Source organism: Heptranchias perlo, unplaced genomic scaffold (genome assembly GCF_035084215.1).
Source record: "Heptranchias perlo isolate sHepPer1 unplaced genomic scaffold, sHepPer1.hap1 HAP1_SCAFFOLD_60, whole genome shotgun sequence".
Taxonomy (NCBI): Eukaryota; Metazoa; Chordata; class Chondrichthyes; order Hexanchiformes; family Hexanchidae; genus Heptranchias; species Heptranchias perlo.
In genome coordinates, this window is record NW_027139623.1 from 585,323 (window position 1) to 604,189 (window position 18,867).

The 18,867-nt window shown below is 46.7% G+C and overlaps 1 non-coding gene and 1 pseudogene across 1 annotated transcript; both read right to left on the reverse strand.

The window, feature by feature from the left end:
- Positions 1 to 1,095: 1,095 nt before the first annotated feature.
- LOC137316707 (zinc finger protein 135-like) lies at positions 1,096 to 10,030 on the reverse strand (annotated as a pseudogene).
- Positions 10,031 to 12,328: 2,298 nt separating this feature from the next.
- On the reverse strand, positions 12,329 to 12,400 carry trnag-ucc (transfer RNA glycine (anticodon UCC)). The gene has a single exon. It is a non-coding gene; the product is annotated as a tRNA-Gly (tRNA).
- Positions 12,401 to 18,867: the final 6,467 nt, after the last annotated feature.

Genomic DNA, 18,867 nt, shown 5'->3' on the forward strand with positions numbered 1-18,867 from the left:
TAATAACGGAGTCTTAGTGTATACGATCTGTATTGTGTATTTTTGAATTGTAACTGTGATATTTACATTGAACTGTGTGTATCCATAAATTTTATGAAATAAACTACACTTTGAAATACAAAAAACAATGTTCCTGTTTCACCGTGTCTGTTATTATTGGACAGTGAAGAGTGGGAATATAGCCGGACAGTAAAGATGTGGGGAGTTATACAAAGAGCATCGATTGCAGGCACCAGGTGAGAAATAGGAGTATTTTCATAAGATTGGGAAACTATGAACTGCAGGGGAGCAAAGGTGTTTGGGTGTCCAGGTACACCAATCACTAAAAACTAGTGCACATGCACAAAATAATTTTGAAGATCCCAATTTCTCGGCTGTCATATCCCAAAGTACCGCTATCAGGTACTTAGCCAACTCTCTGGAATTTGCTGATACAATCAGGCCCCACTGCCTCCCTCGCTGGTCCATTCCATACATCCAGCGCCCTCTGCATTAAAAAAGTGACATTCAAACATTCTGCTCATCCTGTGCCCCAGGTTAAGGAGACGAATATTGACGGGAGGACCCAGACCATCAGCCTGATGTGAGTTTGGACATTTCAGCTTTTAATTCCGAATTTTTCATTTACAGTTTTTTCCTTTTTTTGTTCAATTGTATTTTGATTTCATTCTTGCAGATTTAGCATTTTTAAACAAATTCTGTGCGCAGTGAGTGTTGACTCCGGGTCCGTTGATTGACAGCTCTCCCCTCCCCCCATGCTCCTGGGCTGATTCCTCCCGTCACGTGACACGCTGCGGCGTCACTCGCATTTGCGCGCTGATGTCAAGACGCGTACGTGCCGCACCGGCCCCAGGGACGCCGCGCATGCGCCGCGCTGTCGCTGTGCCGCGTTCCACCAGCAACAGGCCGACGTCGGGAGCATGAGGATGGCGTGTTCCGGCGGGCGGGCGGGCGGGCGCTGCTGTGGGCGGAGGCTAGGCCGATAGAGGGAGGGCCCGCACCCGGGAGTGGCCTGGGAGGGGAGAGCGGGGGTAGAGGGGGGGGGGGGGGGAGACGGGCGGAGTTTTTTTTTCAAAAAATATACTTTATTCATAAAATTTGCAGCAGTACATACAATACAGTTGTCATATCACTTTCCAAACGTACACAATACAGATTATATAATTTGCAGGTTACGTCAAGTACAGTTCAATGAACACATTGGACATAATTACAGTTCATGACACTCTAGGGTGTCTCATTGCATCATACTCAACACAGATTATTGCTTACAGATTCATTTCAGATTCATTCCAGGTACATTACAGCAATTTGAATTTTACATTCTGCCCGAGGGGGGTTTTCCCTGATTGCAGCCCCTCGGTTTACGGAGACGGGCGGAATTAGTCGGGGCCTCCTGCGGGCCCCGTGAATCTCCACTCTGGCAGCGGCCGGTGTCGAGCTGGGCTCGGGGGGGAGTCACTCTCCCGCCTCCCGGTCAAACGGGCCGTGGTTCGGAGCCCAAAAGTGAGCGAGAATCAAACAGCACAGAGAGAGGCCGCTCGGCCCATCGCGCCTGTGCCTGCTCTGTGAAATAGGCCGCTCGGCCCATCGCGCCTGTGCCGGCCCTGTGAAAGATCGATCCCATTAGTCCCACTTCCCCTGCTCTTTCCCCACAGTCCCGCAAATTTTCCCCCTTCAAGGATTGACCCGATTCTCTTTTGAAAGTTATTATTGAATCTGCTCCCACCGCCCTTTCAGGCAGTGAATTCCAGATCAGAACAACTCGCTGCCTAAAAACATTCTCCTCATCTCCCTCTGGCTCTTTTCCCAATTCCCTTCAATCTGTGTCCTCTGGTTACCGACCCTCCCGCCAGTGGCAACAGTTTCTCCCCATCGATTCCATCAAAACCCCTCCTCATTTTCAACCCTTCCATTAAATCTGCCCTTAACCGTCTCTGCTCTCAGGAGAACAATCCCAGCTTCTCCAGTCTCTCCCGGTAATTGAAGACCCTCATCCCCGGTACCATTCTGGTAAATCTCCCCTGAACCTTCTCTGCTCCAAAGAGAGTAATCCCAGCTTCTCCAGTCTCTCCCGGTAACTGAAGTCCCTCATCCCCGGTACCATTCTGGTAAATCTCCCCTGAACCTTCTCTGCTCCAAAGAGAGTAATCCCAGCTTCTCTATTCTCTCCACATAATTATTATTATTTATTAAGTGGGTTGTGCTGGGTATCTGGAAGCTGTAATTCGGTGAGTTGAAAGCAGTGGGAGGATAAGTCTGCAGATTGATTTTGGGAGATGGTGAAGACGGCGATCGTGGATTCAGACAAGGGAGAGAGGTAGGGGAGTCTATAACGAGGGGGCATAGATTTAAGGTGAGAGGGGAGAGATACAAAAGGGTCCAGAGGGGCAATTTTTTCACTCAAAGGGTGGTGAGTGTCTGGAACGAGCTGCCAGAGGCAGTAATAGAGGCGGGTACAATTTTGTCTTTTAAAAAGCATTTGGACAGTTACATGGGTAAGATGGGTATAGAGGGATATGGGCCAAGTGCAGGCAATTGGGACTAGCTTAGTGGTATAAACTGGGCGACATGGACATGTTGGGCCGAAGGGCCTGTTTCCATGTTGTAACTTCTATGATTCTATGATTCTATGATTCTAGAGGTGGTCTTTGAAACCGTCCGTGCTCTGTTGTAAGATCTCTGTGTGTGTCTTCTTCCAGCCGTCCCCATTTGTACCTGTTACCTGACTGGCGGATTCTGCGAACTCGACTGCTGCTGTGACCCTGACTGTTCCTCCGTGGACATCAATGTCTTCTCCACCTGTCTGCCGGGCAGTGAACCATAAGTTTATGTTCGTGTGTTACTAAATTGGTTATCGATCCGGCAACGTCTCGATTTTAAAATCCTCATTCTGGTTTCCAAATCCCTCCATGGTCCTTACCCCCTCCCTATCTCTGTAACCTCCTCCAACCGATTTCATCTCCACCGTCAACCGCATTTCATTGCACCCTATCATGGAGTCTACCCTACCCATTTATCTCCTCCACAGCCCATGTACATTCTACGCACAATCATGTACACTGGAAGAACAGTCAGTGCTGGGACACTCAGTCCTGTTATACACACAATCAGTGCTGGGACATTCAGTCCTCTTATCCACACAGTCACTGCTGGGACAGTCAGTCCTGTAAGACACACGGTCAGTGCTGGGACAGTCAGTCCTCTTATGCACACAGTCAGTGCTGGGATACAGATTCCTGTTATATCGTCAGTGCTGGGACACTCAGTCCTGTTATTCACACAATCACTGCTGGGCCACTCAGTCCTGTTACATACACTGTCAGTGCTGGGACACTCAGTCCTGTTATACACACAGTCAGTGCTGGGACACTCAGTCCTGTTATACACACATTCAGTGCTGGGACACTCAGTCCTGTTATACACACCGTCAGTGCTGGGACACTCAGTCCTGTTACATACACTGTCAGTGCTGGGACACTCAGTCCTGTTATATACACAGTCAGTGCTGGAACACTCGGTCCTGTTATATACACTGTCAGTGCTGGAACACTCGGTCCTGCTATCCACACCGTCAGTGCTGGGACACTCAGTCTTGTTGTACACAATCTGATAAATAAATAACTGCAAACAAAGAATGAAATCTCCGGGACCTGATGGTTTCTATCCCAGGGTATTAAAGGAAACCGGTGGGGAAATTGCAGATGCATTGGTCATAATTTCCAAAGCTCTCCAGACTGAGGAATTCTGCCTTTGGAGATGAAAATTGAAAACGTCACTCCGTTATTTAAGAAAGGAGGGAGGAAGAAACCAGGAAAATACAGACCTGTCAGTTTAAGGTCAGTTGTGGGGAAGTTACTGGAATCTATCATCAGAGACAAAATGATTGAGCACTTGAACAAGTCTGAGCTGATCAAAGAGAGTCAACATGGATTTGTGAAGGGCAGGTTATGTCTGACTAATCTAGTTGGATATTTTGAGGTAACTAACAAGGTGGACAGGGGAGTGTCTATCGATGTTGTCTATATGGACTTCCAGAAGGCATTTGATAACGTTCAGCACAAGAGATTAATAGAATCAATAAAAATACACAGAATTGAAAGTGACCTTGTGATTTGGGTTGCAATTTGTTGGGAGGTCGGAGTAGAGAGTAGGGATGAAGGGAAAGTTCTTTGATTGGTGGGATGTGACAAGTGGTGTACCCAGGGATCCGTACTGGGGCCTCAGCTTTTCCCCATATTTATCAATAACTTGGATAAAGGAATAGAGAGCTGTGGATCCAAGTTTCCAGGTGACACTAAGTTAGGAGGCACAGTAAGTGGTGTAGATGGGAGCAGGAAGTTACAAAGAGATAATTTAAGTGAATGGACAAACTGTGGCACATGGAGTTCAATGTGGGGAAGAGTGAAATCATTCACTTTGGATGCAAGAAGGAAACATTGGAGTATTTTCTTAAACTGAGAGACTGGGAACGGTGGAGGAGCAAAGGGATTTGGGTGTCCATGTACACAAATCACTAAATCAAGTGCACAGATACAAAAATGAACCACAGACTAATGGAATGTTGGCCTTTATCTCGAGGCCTGGAATACAAAGGGGAGGAAGTGATGCTTCAGTTCTACAGAGCCTCGGTCAGAGCCCCTCTGGAGTATTGATCCTCACCAAGGATATATTGGCCTTGGAGGGGGGACAGTGCAGATTCACCAGAATGACACTGGGGCTTGAATGGTTGAATTATGAGGACCGGTTGCAGAAACTTGATTTGCATTCACTTGAGTTTCGAAGGTTGAGGGGTGATGTGATCCAGATATTTGAAATTATGATGGGATTCGATTGGGTAGAAATAGAAATGCGCATTTTCCACCAGCGGGGTGTGGGTGGTGGGGGGCAGGGGGTGGCGGGGCAGTGGCTCCTAACTCTTAAAGGGAGGATGTCTCTTAAAGTCTCTTAAAGGTAGCCGGTACCTGTTACTTGCTAAAAATAAGTTTGCTGTCTGCACGGATATCAGACATCACACATGTAAAGCGCAGATGCTTTACCCTGTGTTACCCTAACCCTATGTTTACAAACTGATGAGTTATGTTGAAACATTGAATAAAGGTTGTGCCCTACTAAATCCCACATTCTCCAATCTGTATGTCAGACCTCTCCGATCTGCCAATCTGTGCCTGAAAGAGTGCGTGCACCAAGGCTCTCTGTTGATGCACCTTGGTGCAGGAGGTGGACAGAAGGAGGGACATCCTTTATCCGCAGGGGGGCAAGACGCCCTCCAGACAAATGCCCAAAAGGCAGTGGGAGGCAGCAGGGGACGAAGTCAATGCCAGGCGCACAACACCACGAACATGGATGCCGTGCAGGAAGAAGTTCAATACTTTGACACGAGTGGTCAAAGTGAGTAAGGTCAACGGTCAAGTGGCGTCTCCTACCAACTGCATCAGGCACTGTACCCCCCATCACCCACATACCAACAAACAATTTCAATCAGTACTCAACCCTTCCAGTCAGATGCTTCCTCTCACCCTTACACATTACCATGTTGCAAGCCACAGGACACACATACTGGTAGCTATTCACCCATGACAGGCACATCACCCAGATACATGTCCCGCTTTCTCGCAGGAGAAGGTGGCGCATACCAGAAGGCAACACTTAGCAGTGGCATTTAGCCCCTCGAGCCTGTTCCGACATTCAATGAGATCATGGTTGACCTGTGACCTTACTCCGTATACCTGCCTTAGCCCCATATCCCTTAATACCATTGATTCACAGAATTCGATCAATTTCCGATTTAGAATTCACAATTGAGCGAGCATCAACTGCCATTTGCAGAAGAGCGTTCCAAACTTCTCCCACCCTTTGCGTGTAGAATTGTTTCCTAACTTCACTCCTGCAAGTCCTGGCTCTAAATGTTAGACTATGTCCCCACGTCCTTGTATTCAAGCATAGGAGATCTCCAGCCCAGTTAAAGGGATTATTAACATCAGAAACAAACCCCAACCGTCAGAATGAACGTGGTTTAGTCCTGGATATGATTAACAGCAGAATCCAACCCCTGGACTCACTCATGAACTCTCTGGTGTGTCAGCAGGTGGGATGATCGAGTGAATCCCTTCCCACACACGGAGCAGGTAAACGGCCTCTCCCCAGTGTGAGTGCGTTGATGTCTCAGCAGCTCCCCCATTCTTTTAAAACTCTTTTCACAGTCAGAACACGTAAAGGGTCTCCTATCAGTGTGAGCAATTTGGTGTTCAATGAGGTGGGATGACCGAGTGAATCGCTTCCCACACACAGAGCAGGTAAACGGCTTCTCTCCAGTGTGAGTACGTTGGTGTGATAGAAGATGTCTTTTACTTTTAAAACTCTTCTCACAGTCAGAACATTTAAAATGTCTCTCACCAGTGTGAACAAGTTGATGTTCAATGAGGTAGGATGAACGAGTGAATCTCTTCCCACATTTGGAGCAGGTGAACGGCCTCTCCCCAGTGTGAACTCGCTGGTGTGTCAGCAGGTGGGCTGACTGGGTGAATCTCATCCCACACTCAGTGCAGGTGAACGGCTTCTCTCCAGTGTGAGTACGTTGATGTGTCAGCAGGTTGGATGTCAAAGTAAATCCCTTCCCACACTCAGTGCAGGTGAACGGCCTCTCCCCTGTGTGAATCCGTTGGTGTGCCAGTAGATCCTTGGTACTTTTAAAGCTCTTCTCACAGTCAGAACATTTAAAAGGTTTCTTATCAGTGTGAACAAGTTGATGTGTCAGAAGGCTGGATGAACAAGTGAATCCCTTCCCACACACAGAGCAGGTGAACGGCCTCTCCCCAGTGTGAACTCGTTGGTGTGTGAGCAGGTTGAATGACTGAGTGAATCCCTTCCCACACTCAGTGCAAGTGAACGGCCTCTCCCCGGTGTGAACTTGCTGGTGTGTTAGCAGGTGGGATGATCGAGTGAATCCCTTCCCACACTCATTGCAGGTGAACGGCCTCTTCCCATTGTGAACTCGTTGGTGTTTCAGTCGGCTGGATGACGCATTCAATCCCTTCTCACACACGGAGCCGGGGAACGACCTCTCTCCAGTGTGTCTGCGTCGATGAGTTTCCAGCTGGGACGGGTAATTGAATCTCTTCCCACAGTCCCCACATTTCCACGGTTTCTCCGTGGTGCGGGTGTCTTTGTCTCTCTCCAGGTTGGACGATCAGTGGAAGTCTCGTCCACACACACAACACGTGTATGGTTTCTCCCTGCTGTGAATGGTGTGATGCTTTTTTCAGGCTGTGTAACTGGTTAAAGCTCTTTCCACAGTCAGTGCACTGGAACACTCTCATTCGGGTGTGTGTTTCTCGGTGCTTTTCCAGTTAAACTGATTTATGAAATCTTTTCCCACAGACAGAACAGACAAACATTGCTCCTTCTATATTCAAAGCCCGATGATCTTCAGGTGCTGGTGAATTGAGTGACTGTCTTATCTTGACGTGATGTTTAGTTTGAGTTTCCTGTCTGCAAATCCTCCCCTTCTAATACCCTGTAAAAGGATTTACACTGTGAATACAGGATAGAAATTCAGAACAGGCAATTCTAGTTTCTATGGAACATTCTTCCCGCTCATTCCCCCAGAGTGTAAATCCCCGTCCCACACACTCAGCCTCCTCCCTCTGCTGAAATCCAAACCCATCGCACCATCTCCAACATTTTTCCTTCTATTTAAGCTTTTCTTCTCCCCTGAAAACCTTGACTCTGACTGGGTTCCGTTCCACACTCACTGGTTCCCCTCCCTCTCCTCCCCTGAAGGTCCTGACTCTGGCTGGGTTCAGTTCTACACTCACTGGTTCCCCTCCCTCTCCTCCCCTGAAGGTCCTGATTCTGGCTGGGTTTAGTTCTGCACTCACTGGTTCTCCTCCCTCTCCTCTCCTGAAAGTGCTGGCTCTGTCTGGGTTCAGTTCCACACTCATTGGTTCCCCTCCCTCTCCTCCCCTGAAGGAGCTGACTCTGACTGTGTTCGGTTCTACACTCACTGGTTCACCTCCCTCTCCTCCCTTGAAGGTGCTGACTCTGACTGGGTTCAGTTCTACACTCACTGGTTCCTCTCCCTCTCCTCCCCTGAAGATGCTGACTCTAGCTGGGTGTCTATCCTCGACCCCTCATTTCGATACTATATCCCTCCCTAGTGCTGCCTGTCAGCAGTCCATCTGTGATATCTCCCAATTTTGGCGACGGACTCTCTCTGACCAGTCACCATTTCTCCTCCATTTAAAGACGGCCCCTGATCTGTCACTATTTCTCCTTCATTTGCAGATTCTCCCTGACCTGTAACTATTTCTACTTCATTTACAGACACTCCCTGACCAGTCACCATTTCTCCTTCATTTACAAACACTCCCTGACTAATCACCATCCCTCTCAGCATCTCCCTCGTCCGTTCAATTGTGAACAAGGCCCTTGCCTCCCACAGTCTTATTGCGGATGGCTGCATTAACAATACTAGAACAGTAGTCGGCCATTCAACCCCAGGAGCCTGTTCCGTCTTTCAATTAGACCATGGCTGATCTGTATCTTAACTCTATCTACCCTCCTTGGTATCATAACCCTTAATACTCTGGCCAAACAAAAATCTATCAGTCTCAATTTTCAAATTTACAATTGACCCCCAGTTTCAACAGCTTTTTGGAGTGAAGAGAGTTCCAGATTTCCACTCCCCTTTGTGTGAAGAATTGCTTCCTGACATCACCCCTCAATGGCCAAGATTTAATTTTAAGGTGATCCCAGCATTGGTCCAGACTCTCGCACCAGAGTAAGTGGTTTACCTCCATCTACTCTATTAAATCCTTTAATCATCTTAAACACCTCAAATAGATCACCCCTTAATCTTGTATATTCAAGAGAATACAAGCCTTGTCTGTGCAATCTATCCTCATCATTTACGTAAGTGATCTATGTAAGCACGGGATAGAAATTCAGAACAGACAGTTCGAGTTTCTCTGAAACATTATTTCTCCTTTGACCATATTGCGCTGTAAATCCCCCATCGAACACACTCTCGCTCCTTGCCCTTATTAAACTGTAAATCCCCCGTCCCACACTCTCTCACTCCTTGCCCCTATTAAACTGAAAATCACCAGTCCCACACTCTCACTCCTTGCCCCTATTAAGCTGCAAATCCCCCGTCCCACTCTCTCCCTCCTTGCACCTAATAATCTGTAAATCCTCCGTCCCACACGCTCTCCCTCCTTGCTCCTATTAATCTGTGAATCCTCCGTCCCACACTCTCCCTCCTTGCCCCTATTAAGCTGTAAATCCCCCGTCCCACACACTCTCCCTCCTTGCCCCTATTAATCTGTAAATCCCCCTTCCCACACACACTCCCTCCTTGCCCCTATTAAGCTGTAAATGCCCAGTCCCGCACACTCTCCCTCTTTGCCCCTATTAATCTGTAAATCCCCCGTCCCACACACTCTCCCTCCTTGCCCCTATTAAGCTGTAAATCCCCCGTCCCACACACTCTCCCTCCTTGCCCCTATTAAGCTGTAAATCCCCCGTCCCACACACTCTCCCTCCTTGACACGTCCTCACTGTTTGAAATCCAGATTCATCGCAGCCTCTATTTTTCTCCCTTTCTCTCCTGAAGGTGCTGCGTGATGGTGGGGTTCGGGCCCAGTCACTGTTTACCCTCCAGTACCCGGCCAAGTGTTAATTCTGCACCTGTGAACCTATACACCGAGCTATCGGTATTTCAACCATGGGGAGCTGCACAGCCAGAGTCCCTGTCTGATTCCGTCCGCCAAAGCTGAGGCCAATGGGAGCAGATCAACAACAACCTGCATTTGCACTGAGCGGAGTTTCAGCAACACCCAGTGCGGCTCAGGCCCCGAATCAGAGCCGGGGAACCGGGGGGACGGGCGGGCGGGCTCCCCGGGCTCCATCAAACCCCTCATCCAGCGCCTCGCCCGTCCTACCCGCCTTTTTCCGGTTTCTTCTCCGGTTTCCACCGAGTCCGACTCGCGACAAGCGACAGGGCCGAGGCGCTCTGGAATGCAAGGCGGGCCTTGGGAGCATGCGCAGTCTGATCAGGAAATGAGCGCCTTGTAGATATGGAGGGGTTCCTGGGGCGCGGGGGATTGTGGAGCATGCGGTCGCCATTACTCACCGGGTATTGGTCAGTGTTTTATTGCCGGCGTGGCCCACAGAACCGTGTGGAGAAATACAGACTGAGGGATTCAGAACCTGTTTGGTGAACAGACACTGACCGTGGAACAGTGTTTCTCAAATTGTTTTCCTCGCGACCCAGTGGAAGAAAAACACTTCCCCCAGGGTCCCAAAACAATAATATCTTCTGACTGGAGTTTTCATCAAATCCCAATAAAGGTGAATCCATGCTCGCTCTTCACTTCACTTAATTCAACTTAAAGTCATAACTTAAATTAAACATCGACGTTGCTTGAAAAACGTTTTAAATACAGTATAAATACAGTAAGAAAGAGGTCTGGTTGAGTTTCATTACTTAATGTGACGGATGGGTCTGCCTGTTGTTCATAATCTCGTTCCAATCTGGATCACAAGATGAAAGCGCTACACGCATATCAGGTGCGCTCTTCAGTCGGTTTCTTTCTCTTGTTCTCAAAGTCGACAATCCCAGTTCGCAGATGTAGGTTGTTGTGAGCAGCAGCAACAACAGAACACTAATCTTACTCAACAGAGGATATTCTTTGAAAGCACTGATCGAAAAAGATGACAAACTGAATGACTTGTGGCGTGTTTTCAGTGTGCTCACAGGTGAGTCGCATCAGCTCGTTTTCTTGCTCAGGCATCAAGTTTAGCTTCATTATGGATTCAGGATTTTCGAAAGCAAAAGGATCTTTCACCCAACGCTTTTCCATCGAATTTTCAAATCCCTCTGCAGGGAAGTAGCGATCAAAATGGTCAGACAGAGCAGCGAGATGTAACTGTATGACACATTTCATTGCATTCCCTTTATCTTCGTCGAGGCTGTTCTCTCCACCCCAGAGGGCTGTGGATGTTCAGTCGTTTAGTGTATCCAAGCTTGAGTTTGATACATTTTTGGACAAGGCAATCAAGGGATATGGGGATAGGGCGGTAAAGTGGAGTTGAGTTAAAAAATCAGCCATGATCTATTGAATGGCAGAGCAGGCTCGAGGGGCCGTATGGCCTACTCCTGCTCACATTTCATATGTTCTTATCCTGCCAGAGGTGCGGTGCCCAGAACTGAACACAGTACTCTAAATGAGGTCTATCCAGAGCTCTGTATAACTGTGACATAACTTCCAATCCTTTTTATTCCAGATCCCTTGAGATAATGATCAAAATTCCATTACCATTTTAACTTTTTTTTGCACCTTTTCGTGAATTCTGTACTTGGTCCCATAAATTTCGCTGCTCATCCGCAGTTCCTAGTTTCTTGCCATTTAGAAAATACTCTGTCTATCTTTTTATGGTCCAAAGTGGATGACCTCACATTTCCCCACGTAGAACTCCATCTGCCACAGTTTCAATCACTCACTGAATCTATCAATGTCCCTTTTCAACTTTCTGCTTCCATCTATAATGCTTACTGTGCCACATAATTTAGTGTCGTCAGCACATTTGGATATAAGGCTCTCTACATAAGAACGTAAGAAATAGGAGCAGGAGGAAGCCATACGGCCCCACGAGCCCACTCTGCCATTCAATCAGATCAGGGTTGATCTTCGACCTCAACTCCACTTTCCCTCCCGATCCCCATATCCCTTGATTCCCCGAGCGTCCAAAAATCTATCGATCTCAGCCTTGAATATCCTCAACGACTGAGCATCCACAGCCCTCTGGGGTAGAGACTTCGAAAGATTCACAACCCTTTGAGTGAAGAAATTTTTCCTCATGTCGATCCTAAATGGCCGACCCCTTATCTTGAGACTATGAGCTCCAGTTCTTGACTCTCCAGCCAGGGGAATCAGCCTCTCAGCATCGACCCTGTCAAGCCGTCTAAGAATGTGATACATTTCAATGAGAATACTTCTCATTTTTCTATCTCCACAGAATATAGGCCAATTTTACACAATATTTCCTCATACAGGAAGACCTCCTTACTCTGATATTGCAACACCCTTACAATAAAGGCTAACATATCATTTGCTTTCCTCACTCGCATTAGACCCTTTGTAGCTCACTATTTCCAGCATATTGTTCCTCTATTCCTTCTGCAGGGAAAAGAAATGAAGACTGAAATCATTTTACTATAATTACACCCGTTTATGTTTTGGAAACAATATGCAACTGAACTGCATCAAATTCGATTATAAACTTTAGAGTTTCTGAAGGAAACAAACTAATAAGAACACTTAATTGCGATGAGCGGGAATCGAACCCGGGTCAATTGCTTGGAAAGCAGCTATGCTCACCACTATACCACCATCGCTGACAATGCACGTTACTAAAATAGTTGATAAACATCAGACCCTGAACAGACACTGCAGGCTGTTGGATTTTGTTCTTCATTGAAACTGGTTTCTGACGGATCCTTTCTCGCTCTGTTGCAGTTCCCGTTTCCGCCCAGTCGATGTCGCCAACCCCCAATCAATGGAAATTACACAACAGCCAGTAATTCTTCACCTGATATCGGCCGCATCACCCATTCAGTGAGGTTAAATAATTATATTAAATCATTACGGAGACCGGACTACCAGTTGGGCACGAATGGCTGCTTAATATTCAAGGCTATAAGATCTTCAGAAAGGACAGAGAAGTAGGGAAAGAAGGAGGAGCAGCAATATTGCTAAAGGACAATATTACAGCAGTTCAAAGATAGAATATCAGTGAGGGTGAGCGGGCAGTGTAAACACTCTGAGAGAGACCCATCACAAATGTCCCCACTGTACTCCTCCAGAAGGTGTAAGAAGGGCGAGTGGGGGAGGATTTCTTCATTCTTTGTGAAAGTGTTTGTGAGATTGTGGAAATGTCTGGAAGAGGAAAAACCGGCGGTAAAGCTCGGGCCAAGGCCAAGTCTCGCTCATCCCGAGCCGGACTGCAGTTCCCTGTGGGCCGTGTTCATAGGCTCCTGCGTAAGGGGAACTACGCTTAACGTGTGGGTGCCGGAGCCCCGGTCTATCTGGCTGCTGTGCTCGAGTATCTGACGGCTGAAATCCTCGAGCTGGCCGGCAACGCGGCCCGCGACAACAAGAAGACCCGCATCATCCCCAGACACCTGCAGCTGGCCATCCGCAACGACGAGGAGCTCAACAAGCTGCTGGGACGGGTGACCATTGCTCAGGGTGTTGCCTGATATCCAGGACGTGCTGCTGCCAAAGAAAACCAGCAATGTGAGCTCCAAGAGCAAGTAAAGCGGCCAAGAATTAATCTGATAACCCAAAGGACAGGACCAACTTTATAGAAATCTTTGTAGAAGGAAAAGAAATTGAATACGAGATTAATGCAGTAGATGCAATATATTTGGATTTTCCGAAGGCCTTCGATAAGATACCGCATTGTAGATTCATGGCTAAGTTCAGAGCACGTGGAGTCAGGGTCAGGTGGCAGAATGGATAGTCAGTTGGCTACAAAACAGGAAATTGAGAATGGAGGTTACGGGTCGCGACTGAGACTGGCAAAAGGTGGGAAGTGATGTTTCAGTTGCTGGCACCACTGTTGTTCACAATTTACATTAACGATTTGGATTCGGGAATCGGAAGAACAATTCCAAAAGTTGTGGACGATACCAAATTGGGGGATGTAGTTAATACAAAGGAAGATGCAAAGAGGACATTAATAAACTTGCAGAATGAAGAATAAGGAGGTCACACACTGCTTGGATAATAAGAGTCTGAACGTGATAGAGGAGCAAAGGGATCTGGTGGTACAGATATAAATATTACTAGAAGTAGCGACGCAGCTCAAAAAGTTCATAAAAAGGAAACTCAAACACTAGGATTCACTTATTGAAAGATAGAATTGAAAAGCAAAGAAGTTATGTTAAACTTGTATGGGACCTTGGTTCGACCAAACTTGGAGTATTGTGCACAGTTCTGGTCTCCATATTATAGAAAGGACGGAGAGGGATTGGAGAAGGTGGAAAATGAATCTCATGATACGAGAAATGAGAGAATATTCTTATGAGGAAATGCTGATCAGACTGGGGGTGTTTTCTCTGGAAAAGAGAACACTGAGTGGTGACCTGATAGAGGTCTTACGATAGGGTTTCATAGGGTAGACATAGAGAAAATGTTTCCACTTGTGGGGAGTCCAAAACCAGAGGTAATAAATATAAAATAGTCGCTAATAAATCCAATAGGGAATTCAGGAGAAACTGCTTTACCCAAAGAGTGGTTAGAATGTGGAAAACGCTGCCACAAGGAGCAGCTCAGGCAAATAGCACAGGTGCATTTAAGGGGAAGCTAGATAAACACATGAGGAAGGAAAGAATCGAAGGGTATCCTGATAGAGTTAGATGAAGTAGGGAGGGAGGAGGCTCGTGTGGAGCATAAAAGCCGGCATTGACCAGTTGGGCCGAATGGCCTTTATCTGAGCCGTAGTTTCGATGTAACTCGATGTAAAGGCTCTTTTCAGAGCCACCCACCGCATGTGTGAAAGGACTGGTTACTGTCTGAAAGCAGACGCTGATATCATGCTACCAGTGTTGCTTTGAGCAGCTTTATTCTCGTTGTGGACGAGATGAGGTATTAATGGGACTGGAGTCGGGGCACCGACCACAGTCCGGTAATTTAAATGGTGACTTATGGACCCCAGTCTGCACATCACCAGATTTCTTGTATTTATTTAAACTACTTGCCATGCTGGTCTCTAAAAGCATCACCAGAACTGATCAACTAACCTTTCTACATCTGTGGAATTCAGCGCTTCGCTCCATTTCTGTTCTATTTTGTTGGATTATTTACATAACGCATCAAACTCACTGGGAATCACAGAAACAAATAACAGTGAATTGTCTGGTGCCCAGGAGATCAGAAACATTACTCGCCTTTCGTCCTGTTAACAAGTAAACCGTGTTTACAGTCCACCTACCCGCGTTGGTTCCATGTGGGGGATTAAACAGAGAAAGCGGGAGGGGAGGAGTCAGAGTGACGGACAGAGAGGAGAGCGGCTTCTGATCTTCCAGCTCCACCTCCAGCTTTCGCCACCCGCCAATTTCAAACCGTTTATCGATAATTGAACCGAAACACAGCGCTCCGCACAAACCCTTACAGACTCGGGCTTCATATTCAAGGATTCCCAGATACCCGGAGCTTTTAAATAAACCCCGTTACAATTAACAGTCAGTAATATTCCTGCCTAAATACAGTCCCTTCTATAACAAGTCAACCCGCCTCCTTCCATTTCAGTCCCAGACCCGATTCCATCTCCCCACACATCCCCTCCCAGACGGGTTCAGCAGTTTACAAACACTTTATTCCAGCTGATTTGGAGAATCTCATGTGTCGGGGTTTGAGTTGTGACGCGGAGTTTCTCCGCCAGTGTTACCGTCTCACAGAGACGCTCACCCTGAATCTGTGAAAAGATAATGACCACGAACTGGAACTGGAGCCGAACACACCCCCAGTTACAGTGAAGCCCGGCCCGGCTTGATGCCGTTGATCAAACGTCCCTGTTATTTCTGTATCCCACCCGCCCAGTTTAATGACAATTCTGGTATTTTGTCTCATTCCCCACACAAACTGCAAATCTCAATCAATTGGAGGTTGGCGACATCTGCTGTCCGGAAGCAAGTACTTCCACAGACCGATATGGATCATTTGTATTTAACAAGTTATTGTTAGTTCTGCAATCGGAATCAAGTCCTTATTAAATTGATTCCTGACTCTCTTCAGACAGTAACCGGCCCTTTCACAGATACAGTGGGTGGCTCTGAAAAGAGCCTTTGGGTTATCAGACAGAATCCCACCATCATTTCCAGCACAAGAGAGAGACACACACATTCTGTCAGTCTTACACTTCTTATCAGTGTGCTCATATCACGCGCAATAGCAGTGTCATCCTTAATATATAGCACCAGAGAGAGAGGGGACGACAGACACGGTGAGAGAGAGAGCGGAGAGACACAGTGCCACAGTATCAGACTGACCTGCAAAGTTAAGCTTTATCCAGAAAATTTTTTTTGGAGAGAGAGAAGATGTAATCTAATCTCTCACTGATATTGTACCAGAGACAGAAATACTATTAAACCCACACTCAGGGACAGTGCAGAGAATGACAAAAACAATGGGCAACATTTAACCCTCTCTTGCCTCTTCTACTATATTCGGTTTTGCAGCACAGGGACGTTCGGTGTTACACTCAGTAATCGAGAGTTTCAGTCTGATTAAATTAATCTCGGACTGTTGCTGTCTGATATTAATCCTACACGGTACCAACAGACACACCGACTCACACTTTCCTCCCATGTTTCTCCAGGATTGGTTTGAGAAATCCTCCCTCCAGTTTCGTAGCCACGCGTCAGTTTGATCAGTAAAGAGTCCAAGAATGAACAGAATGCCACAGGCTCATTTCACAGCCGCCCACTTTATCACTGAAAGACTCTTTACCATCAAAAGATACCGAGAGAAACAGCAGGGATGGAAACATCTAGTTTAATAGTTAGAGATTGTAAAGTCAGTCTGGATTCCAGCGTTAGGCACTGGTGGAATCCCATCTGTTTCCCATTCTGGTGCCTGTTCCTGCACTGCCTGTGGACCCCATTCCCTCTGACCTTTCCCCCAGACCCACTTCCTTTGCTCAGACTCTGAAAAATTCCAATTGGGGAAAGTTTCCATCGATTTTTGTATTGGGAATTAAACCAGATATCTGCGCATGCGTGACTCAGCCCCGCCCCCAGCGCTGGTTGTTGGTGAGCAGAAGAGCGCATGCGCGCTGCCCTCCCCCAGCTCGGCCTGTGGGCGCCATTCCCTCAGTGAGCGGAAGAAGATGGTTTAAAACAGCCGGGAATGGAGAGATCACGGCCCCCGGGGGAAGGGAGCAAAGAGCAGCCTCGTTACAGCAGCTCATCGCTTCGGGACCGTGTCCGCAGATGGGCTCAGAGATCGGCATTGAGTCCGGGGGAAGGTCAGGGGGAGTCCGGGGGCTGTTTGTAAGAGGCGGAGTGGATCAGGAACTGGTCCCGGAACATGGAGTGAGCGGGGGAAGGGAGAGGTCATTCTCGGGCTGTGTGTGTACATGGTGTGTCCAGGGTAAGGGAGACAGAATGGGAAGAACCTGCTATTTAAAATCATTGCTGCTTTCTCTCCCCAAACCAGAAGTGAATGTTCCTGGTTTAGTTCCAGTCTCACCCTGTTACTGGACAGTGAACAGTCAGGATGTGGGGAGTGAAACAAGCAGTATCCATTGCAGGCATCAAGTGAGAAGTGTGAAGGACACATTTTAAACAGCGGTTGTTTGGTTTCGGGTGAACGGTTAGTCCCATGGGAGAGGAGTTGAGAAACCTGACCGGTAAAAAGGTCCCTGCCCCATCGGGTAGTCCCATTCACGGACCAGTGCAGTGGTTGGGTTGTGTCTGGATGTCACTAAATTGTTTTAAAATCGTCCAGCACACCTGGTGTGCAGAAGCTGAGTGCTGCAGTACTGCAGTGGAGTCAGACATTGACACCGTTTCTATCACTGGTTTTCATTTGTGGATATTCAAAATGATCATTAACAGAGATATTAAACTGATCACTTTTGTATTTTCTACCTCACCTGTTCCTGAGTAACAAGAGATAATTTTCTTTCTACAGGCAAATCCGAGAAGGATCCAGAATAAATGTGATGTTTCCTCCACCCGAGGCACTGGAAACAGTGCAGCCAGCTCCTTCTCACACACAGTAAGTACATTATCACTCACAGAGCACGGAGTCACAGACAGGTCATCAGTTCCACAGTCTCAGAGAGCAGAAGTAGTCAGTCCCACACTGATCTTAAATTCCAGAGACACATTTTCAATCCAACAGAGCAGGTGAAGTAGATACTGTTCCATTTCTCCCAAACTCAGTCCCGCTGACAGGGAAATACAAAAATCCCAGTCAAAATCACACTCTCAGATTGAAAGGCACTGTGTCAATCTCACAATAGGGCAACATTAAATACCAGATAGAAATCACACATGGTACCCGATTGAAAGGCACAGAATGAATCCCAATAATGTACCCTGAGATTCGAATTGAATACCACCCCACAACTCACACATGTGAGTGTAATACATGCAGCATCCATTCGAATAGTGTGTCATGAGATACAAATTGCAGACATGTCCAAAACTCATGTAGAGTATCAGACTGAGAAATGCTGTGACAGTGTAACCTGAGAAACAAATTAGAAACCAGTTTATAATACACATAGTATGAGATGTAAATACACAGTATCAATTCTATTAGTGCAGACTGAGATACACATTACATACCAGCCCAAAAATCTCTCTCAATATTAGACTGAAAGACACAGTATCGATTACAATAGAACAGACTGAGCTACACATTATACACCAATTCAAAAATCACTATCAGTTTGAAATATATATTATCATTCACAATAGTACACAAAAAAATTGATTTAATAGTAGTCCAAAAAGCACACAAATTATCTGATTAAAAACCTCCAGCACGAAATCCTAAAGTTTATCCATATTTATCAATAAAATGAGAAAAACTATTTAAACATGAAGATATTAAAGCTACAGTATTGAACACCGTAATGTAATCTGAGAGAATAATTACGGACAGATACAGAATAAATCCCATCCTCATGTATGGTACCACAGTTGACAGAGAATTAATCCCACACTCACATAATGTACCAGAAACTGGCAGATAAAGTATGAATCCCACACTCACACAGCATCAGAGACTGCATATATCGAATGAATCGCAAACTCAATCACACTACTGACAAGATACACAATGAATC